This window comes from Silene latifolia, chromosome 2 (assembly GCF_048544455.1).
Source record: "Silene latifolia isolate original U9 population chromosome 2, ASM4854445v1, whole genome shotgun sequence".
NCBI lineage: Eukaryota > Viridiplantae > Streptophyta > Magnoliopsida > Caryophyllales > Caryophyllaceae > Silene > Silene latifolia.
Window position 1 is genome coordinate 55524340 of NC_133527.1, and position 9636 is coordinate 55533975.

The following is a 9636-nucleotide window of genomic DNA, read 5'->3' on the forward strand; positions in this document are numbered from 1 at the left end:
GCTATGCCGTCTACAGCTGCAACTAGTTTCTTCACTGTTGTTGTTGAAGGCAGTTTGGAGGGAGCTTGACTAGCAAGTGATTTGTAGTCCGCAAAAGCTTGAGCCATTGCCTTTGCGGAAAGCGCAAGTTTATGGACAAACTCACCAGTGCCTTCATTCCCAGGTAGAGGTAATTTTTCAGCTTCAGCTTCAGATGCTTTATATTGAATTGTTGACTTCAAAGACTGGCCGGGCTCAATCTTTGGAGGAGGAGGACACAACTGTGGAATATGGTGGTGGATGACCATTGGAGGCTCAATAGAACCCCTGCCGAAAGTTTTCTTGTCCGATTTTTTGTCATTCACTTCCTCCTTAACTCTCTTGGATATAGCTTCTTTAGTCCAAGTTGAGAGCGTTGGAAACAGCCGAGTAACAAGGCGTGCTTTGAAGACACATCGGTCAAGATAAATGAAAACCAAGACCATAATAGGTCCACCAAACCAATTTTCTTTCAGCTTTTTGGTCTGCCACTCCTCCTTTTGCCAAGACTCAACTTGGGCAGCCAATTTGCATTTGATGAAATTGCACCAGTTGATTTTGGAGATCAACTTAGTGTTTACCAAACTTTTAAGAAGTCTCAAACTTGCACGATTGCCTACAACACCGCCTAAAAGAGCATTAAAGATATAAATGATGAAAGTGCGTTTGAAATCATCTCCATCATCTCTTTGTGTAGAGAGCTTTTGCATAATGTGTTTGACCTCAATGGAACTACCTTTGTATTGACTTCTGAACTCCACAAAACAGACACATAAGAAGGGCACTTATCTCCAATTTTTGCTTCTTCGACAATGTTTGGACCCATTGGCAATCTCAGGCACAGATGGATATCTTCCTCTAAAACTCAGTAGGAGGATCAGAAGGTTCTTCTTCTTCAGAATGTTGTTGTTCACTTGTTGGCTTTGAAGACTGCCTAAACTCAATAGTAGGCAAATGTGCACTCGGTGGCTTTGAAGACTGCCTAAACTCAATAGTAGGCAAAAGTGCATGTGCCTTATACTGAGTGATGACCAGTAGAGGCTCAATAGAACCCCTGCCGAAAGTTTTAATGTCCGAATATTTGTCATTCACTTCCTCCTTAAGTCTCTTGGATATAGCTTCTTTAGTCCAAGTTAAGAGCGTTGGAAACTGCCGAGTAACAAGGCGTGCTTTGAAGACACATGGGTCTAGATAAATAAAAACCAAGACCATAATAGGTCCACCAAACCAATTTTCTTTCAGCTTTTTGGTCTTCCACTCCTCCTTTTGCCAAGACTCAACTTGGAAAGCCAATTTACGTTTGATAAAATTGCACCAGTTGAATTCGGAGATCAACTCAGTGTTTACCAAACTTTTAAGAAGTCTCAAACTTACACGATTGCCTACAACACCGCCTAAAAGAGCATTGAAGATATAAATGATGAAACTGCGTTTGAAATCATCTCCACCATCTCTTTGTGTAGAGAGCTTTTGCATAATGTGTTTGAGCTCAATGGAACTACCTTTGTATTGACTTCTGAACTCCTCCAAAACAGACACATAAGAAGGGCACTTAACTCCAATTTTTGCTTCTTCGACAATGTTTGGACCCATTGGCAATCCAAGGCACATATGGATATCTTCCTCTAAAACAAGGAGTTTCCCATCACACAACGACCCTGTAAAGGGGTCATAATTTAAAACTAGCCAGTACGCCAATTGACCCGGAACAACATCTGTTTTAAGATGCAATAGAGAACCAAATCTCATTTCTTGTATAGCTTCAATCTGCTTATCTGATGGTGGATTCTCCTTATTATTGAGAAAGTTGTAAAGCCCAGCAGGAGACAACCGAGCCCTCAACACAGGCAGTCTGTCTTTGTAAATTCTTGTCTTTTTTGTAGGTGGCTCAGAGAGTGGTTCAAAGAGCTTCGAGGTGCTTCAAGAGAGTGGTTCATGGAGCTTCGACGTCCTCAACACGTCGCTTCATCCTGGCTTGGCTTGCTTCCTACAACTCAGTAAAGCCTATTATTCACAAAGCAAGGGAAATAAGTTCACAAAATAAAGAAACTTGGTCAGTAAGGTTTAGATTCTCAGACCTTGTTTTGTGAATCTCAGACCTTGTTCAGTGAATCTAAGGGCTTGTTTTGTGAAACTTGGTCATTATAAGTGGTTAAAATCATCTATTTTGCTCATACCTTTATTTGGTGAATTCACATACCTTGTTTTGTGAATCTCAGACCTTATTCAAAGGAATCTAAGGGCTTGTTTTGTGAAACTTGGTCATTATAAGTGGTTAAAATCATCTATTTTGCTCATACCTTTATTTGGTGAATTCACAGACCTTGTTTTGTGAATCTCAGACCTTATTCAGTGAATGTAAGGGCTTGTTTTGTGAAACTTGGTCATTATAAGTGGTTAAAATCATCTATTTTGCTCATACCTTTATTTGGTGAATTCACAGACCTTATTCAGTGAATCTAAAGGCTTGTTTTGTGAAACTTGATCATTATAAGTGGTTAAAATCATCTATTTTGCTCATACCTTTATTTGGTGAATTCACAGACCTTGTTTTGTGAATCTCAGACCTTATTCAGTGAATCTAAGAGCTTGTTTTGTGAAACTTGGTCATTATAAGTGGTTAAAATCATCTATTTTGCTCATACCTTTATTTGGTGAATTCAAAGACCTTGTTTTGTGAATCTCAGACCTTATTCGGTGAATTTAAGGGTTTGTTTTGTGAAACTTGGTCATTATAAGTTGTTAAAGAACATTACATTATAACAATAAGCTATGGTCAATTAACTGAATTTAAGTGATAATAGGTAAGAAAGAGGGAAAACCGTACGAAGAAGCAGGAAAATTCACTAAACAAGGTCTCAGATTCACTAAACAAGGTCTAAGATTCACAAAATAAGTTCACAAAATAAGTTCCAGGATTCACATAATAAGTTGCAAGATTCACAAAAGAAGTTCCACAATTCACAAAATAAGGTCGCAAAATAAGTTGGTCATTATAAGTGCATGGAAGAATATGTAAAAAAACAAATACAAAATTAAATAGAAAATCAGAAGTAAAGAACATTGCATTATACATAGAAAAGTGATCCATGCAAATATTTAAAACAAAGTACAAGATTACGTGATAATTTATGTTATCCAAAATGTTAAACTAAGACGTACATAATTATACAAAAGGTTGACACTACTACGAAATTATACAAAATAACAAAAGGGCAAAGTTAAAACCTTAAAGTGCAAAGCCCTAGTTACACAGATAGTACATTACAAACAAGGGACAACTCTAGGATATATATACAGCATCAAAGGTAAGTCAAGAAAAGATATATCTCTACGAGTGACTAGTAAGTCAGCAGCAATGCCAATAGCTATATCCCGTTCTTCATTCGGCGTAGCTAGAACATGTAATGACTCATTAACTGCACTGCGTGCATCATCATCAAGAGCATTGAGATGAGTACTCTGAGAAGGAATTTTTGCTTGGTGATAATGCAGTAAGAATTTGGCAATCATATCCTCCGTCATGAAACATTTGCATGTTTGAAAGACTATTCTAGGACCCCTACGAAAAGTCCGAACACCATTCATATCATTTATGTCTACAGAAAGCCAATATGCCAAGGTGACCCCAGGTGCACTTTTGTGTATCATAAATAGTTGAGCCCAATTTCGACATACGAGCGCCATATATGCTTTATCTTCGTAATGATTAATTTTAGATAAGATTTTTTGCATAAGATCTTGATTATTAGAAACATAATGACATGCTTGATAGTGACGGCCAGGCACTATAACTTCCTTTAACGGCGAAAAAGAGAAATCCATAGTTGTTTGTTTTTCAGTGACATAAAGTGCGCGAAATGACACTTGATCTTCGTCAAGAAAATTAACAACACAACCATTGCACCAAGTTGTCTTACCTGTCTATGAAACAAGTGAAATACAAATATTAGTTAAACAAAAGAAATGTGAAAATACAAAACACAAATTCCTAATTAGTTGGACTAACAAGCTGGGAAAATAAACAAAGGTGAAGGAAGGTCACAAAATTAGATCTAGGAAGCACAAAAGCCGGGAAAATAAAAAGGTTTAGATTCTCAGACCTTGTTTGGTGAATCTCAGACCTTGTTCAGTGAATTTAAAGGCTTGTTTTGTGAAACTTAGTCATTATAAGTGGTTAAAATCATCTGTTTTGCTCATTTCTTTATTTGGTGAATTTATAGACCCTGTTTTGTGAATCTCACACCTTATTCAGTGAATCTAAGAGCTTGTTTTGTGAAACTTGGTCATTATAAGTGGTTAAAATCATCTATTTTGCTCTTTTCTTCTTAATTTGTTTCTCTGCTTCTTTGTAATCGCAGACCTTATTCAATGAACACTCAAGCAACAACAGTAGAAGACAAAAAGTAACTAGTGTAATTTATACAAACCTCTGTAATTTATGCAAACCTTTGAATAATCTCAGACCTTATTCAATGAGAACTCAAGCAACAACAACAACAACAACAACAGAAGACAAAATGCAACACGCAGCCAAATTTACTGGTTTGAAGATAATATAACAATAAGCTAATGGTTTCACAAATTTACCTCCTATATTCACAAAATAAGTTCTAGGTTTCACAAAAGCAGGTAAACGAAATCTTAACAAACAAATGACAAACATTAAGTCCAAGTTTGAAGATAATATAACAATAAGCTATTGGTTTCACAAATTTACCTCCTAGAATCACAAAATAAGCTACTGGTTTCACAAGTTTGAAATAGAAAGGAATATACGAAAAAGCGAAGAAATCGACTGCAATTGATTTTATGCGTTTTTACTGTGTTCGATTATGCTCACAAAGCGATCAAAACCTGCATAATAACAACAATAATTTAGTAAAGAAACGGAAAATAGAAAAATAAGAGAGTTTCAATCAAATTGCGAGCATAATCGAGCAGAAACGAAATGCATAGAAATCAAACGAAGTCGAGTGAAGGAAAATAGAAAAATAAGAGAAAACTGAGTAATTAAACTAATTAAATAAATTTAGTAAAGAAACGGAAAGGAACATACGAAGAAAAAGAGAAATCGACTTCAATGGCGGAAAACGGAGTTCAGCGAATGACGAATGGCGAAGACGGAGTGAATGGCGAATGGCGAAGACGGAGTGAATGGCGAAAACGGAGTAAATATGACGGAGTAAATGATTGAGGATGAAGGAAAATGGCGGAATAGATGAGCTTGTAGAAGCTCGGTGGTAATGGTGATAATGGCGGAAAAGTAGCTGTGAAGGAAGAGAGAGAAATAAATGAAAGGAAGTGAGATTGTAAATGAGGGAAGTGCGTTAGTTGGGACGTATATATGCGGGACACGTGTCACATATCTGGTGCATCTGTAAATTAGATCCAATGGTGAGTAAATGGTTCAGCCGCCTCACCCTAAGGAGGGTGCCTCACATGATTCAATATATATATATATATATATATATATATATATGTATATATATATATATATAGAAAGGTTCTAGTAAGGCCCTCATATCATATGAGTCCCTAAGTCCTTATAAGGGCCTTTGGATGAAGGGAATGGATGGATGAGATTGCATCTCAATGGATGGCCATAAATCTCCCTCCCTAATCTTCCTTCCTAATCTTGTACAACTCCTTCTAATCCTGTATAACTCCTTCGCCATTCTAATCTCCCTTCTCACTTCCTCATAATTCACTCTCTCCCTTCTCTCTCATTCACTCATTCTCTCTCATTTTCCTCCCATCCTCTCTCAAAAAAACAAAAAACCAATACAAAAAAAACTAAAAAAAAAAAAAACCAAATATATTCAAACAACAAACAATACCGCCACCCACAACAAACACCACCCTCCCTCCCTCCCTCCCTCCCTCCCTCCCTCCCTCCACCGGACCCACAACAAACACCACCCTCGCATCTCACCACCTCAAACCGTCCTCCTCTACCTCACCGCCCATCACCATCACCGTCTCACCTCAGCAACCGTCACACAACCAACAACCACCCCCACGCTGACCCGCCACCATCCACCACGCCAACAACAAACCGCGACAACCATCACCCCAGAACCGGCCTCCCATGGTCTGCTCCACCGCCGCTTCATCTTTTTCTGAGATCTAAAAAAAGATGGGATTGTTGTTGGTTGTTGCAGCTCCGTCCTCCCTCCACCACCGCAACAACTCCACGACAACAACAACACACCACCACACGCATCTTCCTCCCTACCACACGCACGCATCACGAGTCCCGCCACCACCTCTTCAGATCTGCCACCACTGACTCACGCACGCATCACGGCTGCTCTCCACCTTACCACCACCAAACGCGCATCCTACCGTTCTCCATCTCCCCTCCACCACTCGCCTCGCCACCGTTCAATTTATTTTTGATTTTGTTTTGTTTTTTTTGTTTTGTTATTGTTTTGTTTTTGATATTTGTTCATTTTTCAGAATTTTAATTGGTTTTTTTTTTTTTTAAATTGGTGTTAGTGTTGTTATTGTTGTCGGGTTGTTGTTTGCATTGAGGGGTCTTTGTTTTGTTTTGTGTTTGTTGTTTTTGTTTTGTATTTTTCAGATTTTATTTGGTTTAATATTTTTTTGTTTTGTGTTTGTTGTCTTTGTTTTGTATTTTTCAGATTTTAATTGGTTTATTATTTTTTTGTTCAATTGGTCTCCCTTGTGATGGGTTATCATTTGTGGCGGATATTTTGTGAGTTAAAATGGTAACAAAATGGGTTAGTGGAGAAAGGGGACCACATAAATAGTGTTGCAGAGAGAGAAAAAGTGGGTACTTTGTGAGGTAAAATGGTATCCGTCACTCAAGAGTGACGGATATGTGCCGTCACAAACAAGAATTTGTGTTTTTTGTTTTGTGTTTGTTGTCTTTGTTTTGTGTTTATTGTCTATTCCTTTGCTTTAAATATCGTCTTGTTATATCTTTCAAATTTCGTATGTGTAACTTATAACTTTAGTGATATTATGTGTAACTTCAATGCCCATATGTGTAACTTTAATGGTCATATTGTTTTTTCAGATTTACTAAAGTTATATCCTTAAAACATTAAAGTTATACTATTTACGGCTAAAGTTATACCCTTAAAACATTAAAGTTATACTATTTACGACTAAAGTTATACCCTTAAAACATTAAAGTTATACTATTTACGACTAAAGTTATACCCTTTTACCATTAGAGTTACACTATTAACATCTAAAGTTATACATTGTATAAATTGAAGTTACACAACCATTCAAGTTTGTTTTGTTTGGTTTTTTTGTTTGGTTTGGTTTTTTTTTTTTTTGTTTTTTTTTTTGTGATTTGATTTTGTTTTTTTGTTATTTGGTTTTTTTTTTTTTGTTATTTGGTTTTTTTTTTACTTATTGGTTAATTTTTTATTATTGTTATTGATGTTTTTTTATCGTACTTTTTTTATTAATTAGGTTTTTTTGTTCACATTTTTATGTCTTATATTACATTTTGACATTTTGATCTAGTATTGTTGGTTGAAAGTTAGTATTGGTGGTTTTTAGGATTTCGGTTATATATTGGACTAAAGTTATACGATTTTGGACTAAAGTTATACGATTTTGAACTAAAGTTATGAGATTTTGTAGTAAAGTTACACAAGTTTGAATTAAAGTTATACAAATATGGACAAAAGTTATACAAATATAGACTAAAGTTATACAAATAAGGACTAGAGTTATACAAAAATTGACTAAAGTTATACAAAAATGGACTAAATTCATACAAAAAGTACTTATATCAATTCCAAATAATTTATCGAAAATGGACTAAAGTTATACAAAAATGGACTAAAGTTACACAAAAATGTGCTAAAGTTATATAAATAAGGAGTAAAGTTATACTAAAATGGGCTAAGGTTATACAAAAATTCACTAAAGATATACAAAAATTGGCTAAAGTCATTGAAATTATACACATTTCTACTGGAGTTATACATTCGTTGAGTAGAAGTTATTCATATCGTTACTAGAGTTATACATTCATTGAGTAGAAGTTCAACACATTCCTAATGTATTTGTATATCTTTAGTCCATTTTTTTTGTAACTTTACTCCTTATTTGTATAACTTTAGTCCATATTCGTATAACTTTAGTCAGTTTTTGTATAACTTTAGTCCTTATTTGTATAACTTCAGTCCATATTTGTATAACTTTGGTCTTATTTGTATAACTTTAGTCCATATTTGTATAACTTTAGTCAGTTTTTGTATAACTTTAGTCCTTATTTGTATAACTTCAGTCCATATTTGTATAACTTTAGGCAATTTTTGTACAACTTTTGTCCATTTTTGTATAACTTTAGTCCATAACAGTATAACTTTTGACAATTTTTGTATAACTTTAGTCCATTTTGGTATAACTTTAGTCCATTTTTGTATAATTTTAGTCCATTTTTGTATAACTTTAGTCCATTTTTTGTATAACTTTAGTCCACCAAACTACCACCACAAAACGAGATAATAAAGTTATTTTTTCAAAATATTAAAATTAACTTATTATATGAGATTTATTTTACCCAAAATCTTAGGAAAAAAAAATGTAAAAAAAGCGAGAATTGAGATAATAGATAAAAAGACAAGAATAAACAAAATAAAAGACAATAAAAATAACGAATGAAAAAAGCACATAAAAAATAACGAATGAAAAAAACTCAAAACATAAAAAATAGCACCAAAAAAAAAAAAAAAAAAAACGTTTCGGCGGCGGTGGTGTTGGCGGCCCGGCGGCTGTGGGTCGTGGCGGTGGGTGGTGTCGGGTGGGGTGGTGGTGTAGAGGAAAAGAACTTTTTTATTTGTTTGGATTTTTGATTTTTTGGGTTTTTGATTTTTTTGGGTGTTTTGGGTTTTTTTTATTTATTAAGATTTTTGGGTTTTTTATTTATTTGGATTTTTTGGGTTTTTTTTTAGAGTTTGAGAGAAGAGAGAAGTGAAATGTGTAAGATGAAAGAGAAATGGATGAGTGGAAAACAAATCTATATATATATATATATATATATATATATATATATATATATATATATATATATATATATATATATATATATATATATATATATAAGAGAGTTTTTTCGAGCGATTCTAGAGCGTCCACATCATCAAAAATTAATTTTGGAAAGTTTCATAAACAATATTTTCTACATAAAAAATAAAGTGGAGAATCTTTTAATTATTATAACATGTATATTTCCTATTTTGTATTTCTGAGAAGTTTCTAATTTTTATATAAAAACTTTGACATTTCATTTGGCAAAAAATTGTTGTTATAAAAATTATGAAAATAATATAATTAGATTCGTGGTAAAAAATGCTTTCATTAGAGTATAGATTTCATATGATTTGCACATATGAGTATTAAAAATGGTGTACTTCTTAATATGTTATATGTCCCACATTGAAAAACAATGTTAGTGTGGTGATTATAATACGTATAAATTATACAATTGTCTCACATCGAAAGATTAACATAAGGTGGGCGGTCCTATGATTATAAATAAGACTCATCATTGGAGCCTATATACCAACCAAAAACTTAAGTCTCTTAAGTGTTGTTTTGGAGAGCTCTTAAGAGTTTATATCATTA